Below are 9,689 nucleotides of genomic sequence, written 5' to 3' on the forward strand. Positions count from 1 at the left end.
CTTTCTGGATGTCACTTTTTAGAGTTCTTTTTGCTCTTGCACTTGCCTCTTCATTTGTCTTTAGTCTGTGTATGAAATTTTAAGTGTACGTCTTAGCATCCACATTTCAAAGGCCTGTATTTTCTTCCACAGATCTTTATTTATTGTCCGGGTTTTGGAGGCAGACAGGAAAGTGGATAGAATGCAGCGTCTTATGAGTTTTTTCCTTGTTACAAGCTCAAGTTAACACATCCTTCTGGCTATCTCTATTCTTTTTCTGACTTCAACATCACATTTGCCACCTTCTGTTATCATTTGCCCTAAACAGGCAAACCAACCAAACTGATCCAGTGTGACACCATCCACTTCAATCTTCACTCCGGTTTCTTCCAATGTATTCCTTCTACCTAATTAGATCCTGGAATGATGAGAAAGCCCCAATCTGTAAACTATTTTTTAAACTATTGGAATTACTCCTGGGACCCCATTTGTTCTCTCGCTAGTCTTCAATAAATGATAAAACATCACGTTCATTCAGTTTCTAATTTCAAACTAGCAATTTTCTTATAAAGCAAAAGAGTAACAAAACTACAATTTCATTTATAATGAAAATATTACCAAGAGGAAAATGTATTCAAGAAGAAAAACTAAAGGACTCAATCGAAACACTAAACTGTCCTTAGCAAGCAGCCCACATATACACATCTGCTTTTTTTCATCTCCTTTATAATGTGCAGGAGTCAACTCAATTTACCTGCCTGTTAGTGAAGATTTCAATCTGTTTGACTTAGACCTACTCAAAAAGGACAGTTCTCAACGTATTTTCTTTTATACCCCTTGACTTGGTGCCGGGTTTAATTCAAAATTTATAACCGTCACCCTCATTCTGCTCTCCTTAGAGAAGAGAAAATTGAGAGGAGATTTGATGGAGGTATTCAAAATCATGATGGGTCTGGACAGAGTAGATTGGGGGGAATACTGGTCCCATTGGCAGAAACGTTCAGAACCAGAAGGGATGCCAATTTAAGGTGATTGGTAAAAGAGCCAATCGCGACATGATGAAAACATTTTTCTGGCAGCGAGTGATTTGGACCTAGAATGCACTGCCCGAGAGCGTGGTGAAGGCAGAGTGAATCATGACTTTCAAAACCCTCGCTATGGTTGAGTTGACTGGTGGCACTCTTCACTATTTGGGGAAACACATGAAGATTGAGAGCTTGCATGAGGTTGCAGAGAGCAACAATCACTCAATAAACTAGAGCACAGCAAGAATCTGCGCCTTCAAAGGCTGGAAGTGTAAATGTATAGTGTCAGCACACATTGGGGCAAGTCAATCAGTCAAAGAATCATTCACATAAGATTCCATTACCACTGCTGAACTATTGTCATCAGCTTCCTTCATCGCAGCATATATGAAATGAACAAAAAAAAATGACTTTATTATTTTGACAAAAGTCTGTCAATGTTATTCTATGTTTCTAAATCAGCACCAGGAGGATGAAATTCCTCCTGACTAAAAGGTATGATTGTAAAACTAACAGGGAAAATTGCAGCCACCCCTCTGCCCCCATCTTCCACCCTGACATTTGTGAAGTTAGCCGAGTAATCTACACATTTCATCACAAGGAATCTTCAACTTGGCCCTACAGGCTCACAGTAAAAGGTACAGGGGTTTTCTAAATGACTCTGTAAACTCACATGATATGCGTGAGCTCAAACGTGGCCATACACCAGGTCTATGCAGGAAATCCTTTAAACCTAGGTTTACATCCAGAATTACGAAGCTTTGGTATGCAGCAGTTATAGACTTTCAACAATAGGAGTAGCAGAGTGAACTTATGGCAATGGTTTGAAAGCATTCTCCCCTGTTAATGGCACAGTCCCTTGACTCCATCATTTAAAGAAATTGCTCAGCTAACACTTGGCACTTTCCACAGGCACGTCTTAGGGAGCTCAAGATCAGACTGTCAACAAAGGAAACTTGCTTTACAAAGCCATCATCTGCTTTAGGGAATACTGGCAGGGTTTACAGACACTATTTGCATAATTTAAATAAAACACAAACACTGCTAATTGGAATAGTTTCCCCAGAGTAAAGGCTAACTCTGCTGGGACAAACGTGGCATCGTTAGCCTCCACATAACTCACTGGTGGACGTGTTGCAACAGCACATCTTAAGTTTTTGCAGAAACAAGAATTCAGTAATTTCACTGCAATTCTAATCCCCTTGCAGTCCCCTGGCAGTAACAGTTTTCCATTGCTGTTGTTTCACTAGATCCTACTGCAATGGATACATCCTGTGTAAATGATGCACTGCACATTAAATGCACCTTTGTATTTGCTCAGCAAGTCATTTATTTCAGCAAGCACTATATCTGTCACATAGGAGTGTACAAAAGTGTACCCAAGGCCTGACAGCAAGAGTCCAGACAGGTGAATCTGTGGTTTTGCAGCTTGAGCAACACAAGAGAGAGTTGAGTGAGCATGACAGTGCCAGAGGTTACTTTTGGCACAAGGTGACTAATTCCTAAAACAGATACCACTGGCCGTTGGCAACACTATTATATGGATGATGTGTCACATCTGAAATCTGAGGTTAGCTGTTCTCTCAGCTTGCTGGGGCATTTCTAATTTAGAGTTTAGATTTGCAGCATTTACCAAAAGATGGATACATTCCTGCCCAACTATATTAGCAGCTATTTATTAAATGCAATTGATGCTGACAGCTTGCAATAAAAGCAACCTAAAATCCTTCAAGAACTGCTTCAGCTTTGACTCAGTGGTAGCAGTCTCACCTCCTAGAGTCAGAGGGTTATGCCTTCAAGTACCACTCTGAAGACTTGGAGGAGCACATAATCTAGGCTGACACTCCAGTACAGTACTGAGGGAGTGCTGCACGGTCGGAGGTGTCGTCATTCAGATGTGACCTTCAACCTGATTGCAAGTCTGTGCAATCAGGTGGATGTAATAGTTCACAAAGCACAACTCAAAAGGAGCAAGGGACTTATCCCAATGACTTAGCCAATATTAATGCCTCAACCAACTTTACTGAGAAACATCATCTAGCCATTATTGAATTACTGTTTGTTGGAGCTTGCTGTATGCAAACTGGCTGCTTCCCTTCCTACAATACAACAATGACTACACTTCAAAAGCACTTCATTGGCTATTAGGTGCTTCAGGGAATCATGAGGCCATAAAAGGCACTACATAAATGCAAGTTCTTTCTTTGTCCCAAAAAACGGCTGCACAACAGAGCCCCTTAGCCATATCACTAGCAAAATCTGCAGTGAAAAAAATAATCATGCAGGGTACAATTTCCATGACTGTAGTATGATACATGCAAGTGGGTATGTTGTCAGACTGACAGAATCTCACAGCAGAGATCATATCGCCCTTCAATTTGTACTTCACACAAACCAAACATTGATATTCTTCTCCATGACTGCCAAAGGACAACATGTTCTCTAAAGCATTGCTACCTCATTGCATTACAAGTAAATTTCAACTGTGCTCCATGATGAAAACTAACTTCATATTTTACAGGGAATAATCATTAGCCTGATGTAAAGTCAGTGAACTGGTTTAATTAGAATAATGCAATCCATTTTATTAAATGGGGAATGCCGCTGTGTGATTTAAATCAAAACTAATCTAGAAGGGGTTGCATTTGCAGAAGATATTATGAATCAACAAATCATACAGCACAGAAGGAGGCCATTCAGCCCATCATGCCTGTCTCAGCTCTTTCAAAGAGCTATCCAATTAGTCCCACTCCTTTGTTCTTTCCTCATTAACCTGCAGATTTTTCCTTTAATGAGAGCAGACATGGAAACATTTAATACATCTCAACACATGTTTTGGGTTTGTGCCTGGTGCAGATCATTGTAGTGTTTATATATATTTCACATTTTTTAAAAAATCAATCGACTATTTTGGAAAAGGTTGCTGTTTTCAGGAGTAAGGGTAACCATAGGATTGAGTCAGGAATCCATTTCTAAAAGGCTATTGTTTCTAAAGGAGTATCGGCATAACGATAAAGTTATGCTTTGGTCAAGACTTATTCATGAGTTACGCAAGGACACCATATGCAGTGCAATGGAGGTTGTGAATGTGCCACAGTATAATGCCCAAGCGCTGCCAACTTGAATAAAATGATACTCTCTTCTCCTCGCCAGTACGGCAGGTTGTTCCTGCTGGAGTAGCTCATTTAATGCGCTGCCTGCTACGCTAAGGATCTACACACACCTGGAAGACTCCCAGGTTCAAACAGCTAACAGCCAAGGTAGCAGTAGTTAAGCTACAACTACCCACAAGCCTTCGAGCTGAGGTTTGCGTCATCCCTGGTTTCTGCTCCCAATCACCACCCAGCAAGTCCAGCTGTCAGCTGTGTTGCCGTGTGGTCAAATAGCCTGTGAATACGTATGGTCTAGAATGGCCATTTAGTTGAGTTCCTCAGGGGATCCAGTATCCATGAACCAGCGTCTGTAAGTGCCTTCAGTTGAGGAAGACTGGAAACTAGAGTGGTCGGAAATAAAAACAATTATACTTGGCAATAATTCAAGATTACTCAGCATTGCCTTGTGTCTAAGTGATTTCAATTAATCTGCTGACAGCAAATTTCTTTGACCACCTTTTATATTTTCCAGCAATGGATTGTAATTAAAGGCAGAATAAGCAAATAACTGTCCAATTCTGGGAAGTTATAGGATTTTAAAACAGATGTTTTAAATATAATTTTCAAAAGCAACACACACACACACACACACACACACACACAAAACATTTGTATTACAAAGGAATATTTATAAAAGGTTTGAACTATTTAAGCCAATAACACCTACAAACCATGATCAAAAACATTGTCCATCTTCTGATCTTCACACTAAATGACAAAGGGCTCAAGAATACCTCAAGACACCATCTGCTATTTGGAAATCATCAGCAAGTTGTTTGATACATGGTATATTGATGCAGATCATTATACAGCAGTTCATCCAAAGCCAATAGACCAAAGACTATTATTCACTAGAGTATTCAGAACTCAGGGGAGAGATAATAAACTTTTACTGGAAAAAACAAGTCTGAATCTGTGACAGAGAATGAATCATTTGCCTCTCTGATTTAACGTCCAAGCGTGTTTGTGGTGTAAGTAATAGGTGGCCTCACTGATTCAATTCGCAAAACTTTCTGTGATTTAAAAAAGCAGTTTGATCGAAGGTGGCTATTTATCAATTAACGAACAAACCACTTCATTTGACTTGTTTCAAGTGGCTTCAGCCAGTTCTCCCTTGTGATAAGGCAGTGCGCTCAGATTTGCTGTCTTGCAAGTGCTGGTTCAACATGAAGAACGACCACCTGGATGAAGTTCTGGAGCACGTGCCATGGAGAAAATGTTGAGCATCTCTTGCCGGATAGAGTTATACATTGTAACAATTTGTGCATTGGACTTGCTTAATGAAAGACTATTCAATTCAGGAAAATCGAAACTGGAATAGACTATTCAATTAAATCTCAACCGCCATTTACTACCTTGATTTCATATCCCCCCTTGATTGACATAAAATCGGTCAATCTCAGTTTTGACAGTTTCGGTTAACCTCAATTAGCCTCAACTTTTTTTTTTGAGCGGAGAGAGAAATTCCAGATTTCAACTTGTCTTTCTGTTGAAGGAGTGCTTGCTGACATCACCCCTGAATGGCCCAGCTCTAATTTTAAGCTTTGTTCTAGACTCCCCCAGCTAAAGTAGTTTATTTCGCTCAAGTCATTTAATCATCTGAAACACCTCAATTGGAACACCACTTAATCTTCTATGCTCAATGAGATGCAAGCCTAGTCCATGCAACCTGTCCTCACAATTTAGACCTTTTAGCTCTGGTTTCATTCTGGTGGAACTGTTACACCGACACCCTGTTAGCCTTTTTAATTATATTTTTCTACCATTTTTCTCAGGACTAATAGTGTCCTTTATTGGATCTCCTCCAAGTGTCCTCAGGGTGTGCAACAGTGTCAACCAGATAAATTAAAGCTCTGCTTTAATCTGCATGGAACTGTAAACCATCATTTTTTCCTTCATATATGAGCACTGGGGATACAAAGAGGTTGTCTGAAGATCATTTTAAGTCTCAGGCGAGCAATGTACAAAATATAGACTATGGATTGTTAAAGAACAACACATACTGGTCTGCAGTATAGAGATTAGAGTTTATTGCTAAGCAGTGCATCTGAGATGCATAGTTCATAACATAGAAGCTACAGATTCCCCCGGCCCAATTTTGTATCTTCTCCCCATCTGAAAGGGAGTCTTGTGGCAAAGTGGGTAATGTCCCTACCTCCGACCCAGAAGCTGTGAGTTTGAGACCCACTCCAGGACTTGATAGCCGCAGAAAGTGCATTCATAACATGGCCCCAAGCAGGTTGATTGTCAAGCTGTAAATCCTTCCAACATGCCTATAGCAGATGGTAAGAGTGAGAGTAACTCCTGGTCAGCCATGCTTTGTGCTGAATGCAGAGTGGTGCCCCTCAAGCTATAGCCTGCGGCTTCAGGCTGGCAACTGTTATGATGTGGCAGATCACGTGCACCAGGCAGATCAAATCCACAAGGGAAACTTGATCATGCAATCACAATGGTTTTGCAATTTGTATTTATTTTGAGGTGCATGCCCTGAATTCAGAAGCAATAAGTCCACCAAGACTTCAGGGATTTTTTAGAGAACTAAATTAAGCATTTATTAACAAGCGAAAAGATTTCAAGCACATACATAGGTCTACAAATTACTACTATAATAACTCCTAAAACCCCTAATTAAGCTGGCTACCAGTTACACCTCCGTTAAGGCAACAGTAAAAAAAAAAGATTTAAATAGATCCAGGCAAGTCAACACACTACCCTGGACAGTAGAATTCAAAGTGGCTTTTCCTAGCTTTGGCTTCTGTAGACAGCAGGCACAAATACTGGAGGCTTCTCACACTTCTGGTAGATCTTACAATGCCTTCCCTGACACATAGCCTCATTCCCCTTTATACATGTTTCTCCCTTTTAATGTAAATCCCATTGTTCCCATATGCCTTTGGAACTTTACCTTTCTCATCATATAAATCTTTTCATGGTGCTAATATTGTTAGTACGCTTTGGGAAAAATAAACACACTGCTTGGCCTAGCTTCTCTGGTTAGGTGTAAACATCCTACCATCTCTTCGAAATTCAAACTGCCCTGATTTATCTAAAAATGCAAATTCTCCTCACCTCACATTCTAAGACTTCAGTCATGTTTACGTATTTAGCATTTCAAATCTAGATTTTTTTGCTGAGTCAAAACTAGCCGTCTCCAACTCAATTAAATCACACACACCCAACCAAACAAACCCCACTATTAACCAACTTTTACAATAAATCACAATAATATTATGAGAATTATTATACTTTCATGGGAGCGGCCTGTTCCTGGAAAAATAAGTTACAGAAAGCAGACATAAGCATGTGTTTTGTCTGCCTCATCTGTCTCTAGATGTGGGAAGTCATCTAAGTCTCAGTCTGCATGCATTGACCTCTTATCAATGGATAGCACCCTAGAATCTCATCAAGTCTTCAATTCTTCATGTTGAAAAAGAAAGAATTGCATTTGTATAGAATTTTCCATGACTATCAGACATCTCAAAGCACTTTATAGCCAATTAAACACTTTTTGAAGTGTAGCCACTATTGTAATGTAGGAAACACAACAGCTAGTGTGTGCGCACAGCAAGCTCCCCCAAGCAGCAATGTGATAGTAATCAGATAACCTGTTTTTTGTGATACTGATTGAGGGGTTGGCCAGGACATTGGGAATAACTCTCCTGCTCTTCTTCTTCAAAAAAGATGCCATGAGATTGTTTACATCTACCTAAGAAGGAAAGATGGGGCCTCAGTCTAATGTCTCACACCCGAAAGACGATGGTTCAAGGCTCCCCTCAGTGTTGCACTAGAACGTTAGCCTTGATTTTTGTGCTCAAGCCCTGGAGTGGGACTTAAACTGGGAAGCTTGTGATTCAAAGGCGAGACCGCTACCAACAGATCCATGGCTGACGCACTGTTGAGCCAACAATCAGTAGACTATTTGACTGTGTGGGGCGTAACTGTCTGAGGCCATTTGGCCCAGGGTTACCGGAGCGTGCTGGAGAACAACAGATTAAATTATTTTGTTTCCCCACTTTGGGCCAGAAGCACAGAGGCTAAACAAATCAGCAACCATCCCCCAAACCCCAGCCCTCTACACTCAGCCACCCCAACCTTTACCGTGCAATACACCCGAGAGCAGGAATTGAACTGGGAACTTCATAGGATCATTGGTAGTTAAACTTGTGTAGTTCAGATCCCAGGCGACCGGGGTTCCCACATTTACCTACTAAATCGGATGTCTTTATTCTGGTGGCAGCATTGTAATCCCAGTCTATTTCCTTTAAATTCTGCCATTAGACTAAATAAGCACCAATATTAAAAAGCAGCTACAGCGAGCAGTGTGTAACGCTCCATTGAAAATGAGCTGGTGAACACACAGGGATCTACACACAGATTAGTATGTGACAGATGGATTGAAGCACCCTTTGAACTGAAAGGGGCTCAAAAATCAGGGTTCGGCTGACACGCACTCTCTCTCTGTCTCACGCAGATCTCTGCTCGTGTTTCCTCCGCTTTGATTCAAGAGCAGCGTTTGTGGAGCTGCAAACGCTCGAAAGCAGTGGCAGCAGAAACAAAAGAGGGGAGAAAGGTTTCTTTAGCGACACTTGGCAGCCAAAGCAAAGCGGCCCCATCAGATTGCTGGAGTGGAGGCATTAAAATAAATCAACCCATCACGCAGTACACCCAAAAGCAAGTGTCTCTTACCCTGTCATCGTCTTCGTCCCTCTGACTTCTGAGCTGAGTAGTCAGGGCTGGGGGGCGGCACTGGGTTCGCTCCCACTTTTTCTCCCCCTTCCTGTGCAGGGTATGGGTCTTTCTCTGCGGTGTCTCTCTCTATGCATACAGCCCCCCTTTCTCTGCACACCGTGCCTCTGTGCAATGAGTTTCTCTCTCTTTCCTTCCCCTCTGCAGGCAGTCTGTGTGCAGTGTCCCTAACTGTACACTGAGTGTCTCTCTCTCTCCCAGACACCCAGTTTAAGAGTCTCCCTCTACACAGCGTCTCTATTTATACAACCTCTCTCTCTCTCTCTCTCTCCCAGGCACCTTCTCTGTAAGTGTTTCTTCAGTCCCCCTATTTGCACACACTCTCAGTCCCTCCTCTCTACATCCAGACTGTATGTGTCTCTCTCCCTATATACATCTTGTCGACCCCTGTCGTATTTTGCATGTTCCTGCCTGCATCTTTCTCCCTCCGGATCCAGTATTTCTCTGTGCAATGTCTTTCTTTTACTCTTCCCCCCCTCCCTCAGTGTAACTGGGTGCGCGGGGCTGGCTTTGTTTGTGTGTGGGTGAGTTCGACTCCCAGCGGCTGGGACCGTCCAGCTGAGTCGAGCCGAGTTCCCGTCCACATGGCTGGCCCCACTCCCCGCCCCGGCAGACAGGAGGGAGTCTAGAGTCTCCACCCCTCCGGAAAGCTCCGCTTGCACCTCCACCGCCCTCCCCCCCCCCCCCCCTTCTTCCCTGCACACCTTTCCCCGCACACTGCCCCTCTACCTCTTACAGCCGCCCTTCATCCGCCCCTTTCCTCACTGAAGGCTGCGTCTACCAGCTC

The 9,689-nt window shown here is 42.3% G+C and overlaps 1 protein-coding gene across 2 annotated transcripts in view; it reads right to left on the reverse strand.

The window, feature by feature from the left end:
• Positions 1–9,268, reverse strand: part of psd3l (pleckstrin and Sec7 domain containing 3, like) — a 300,860-nt gene extending 291,592 nt beyond the window's left edge. For both annotated transcript variants that reach the window (XM_041200467.1, XM_041200457.1), the window contains exon 1: positions 8,843–9,268. The gene's annotated coding sequence lies outside the window, so the exon portion shown is untranslated. The remainder of the gene's footprint in view (positions 1–8,842) is intronic.
• Between the last annotated feature and the right edge of the window lie 421 nt (positions 9,269–9,689).

Source organism: Carcharodon carcharias, chromosome 1 (genome assembly GCF_017639515.1).
Source record: "Carcharodon carcharias isolate sCarCar2 chromosome 1, sCarCar2.pri, whole genome shotgun sequence".
Taxonomy (NCBI): Eukaryota; Metazoa; Chordata; class Chondrichthyes; order Lamniformes; family Lamnidae; genus Carcharodon; species Carcharodon carcharias.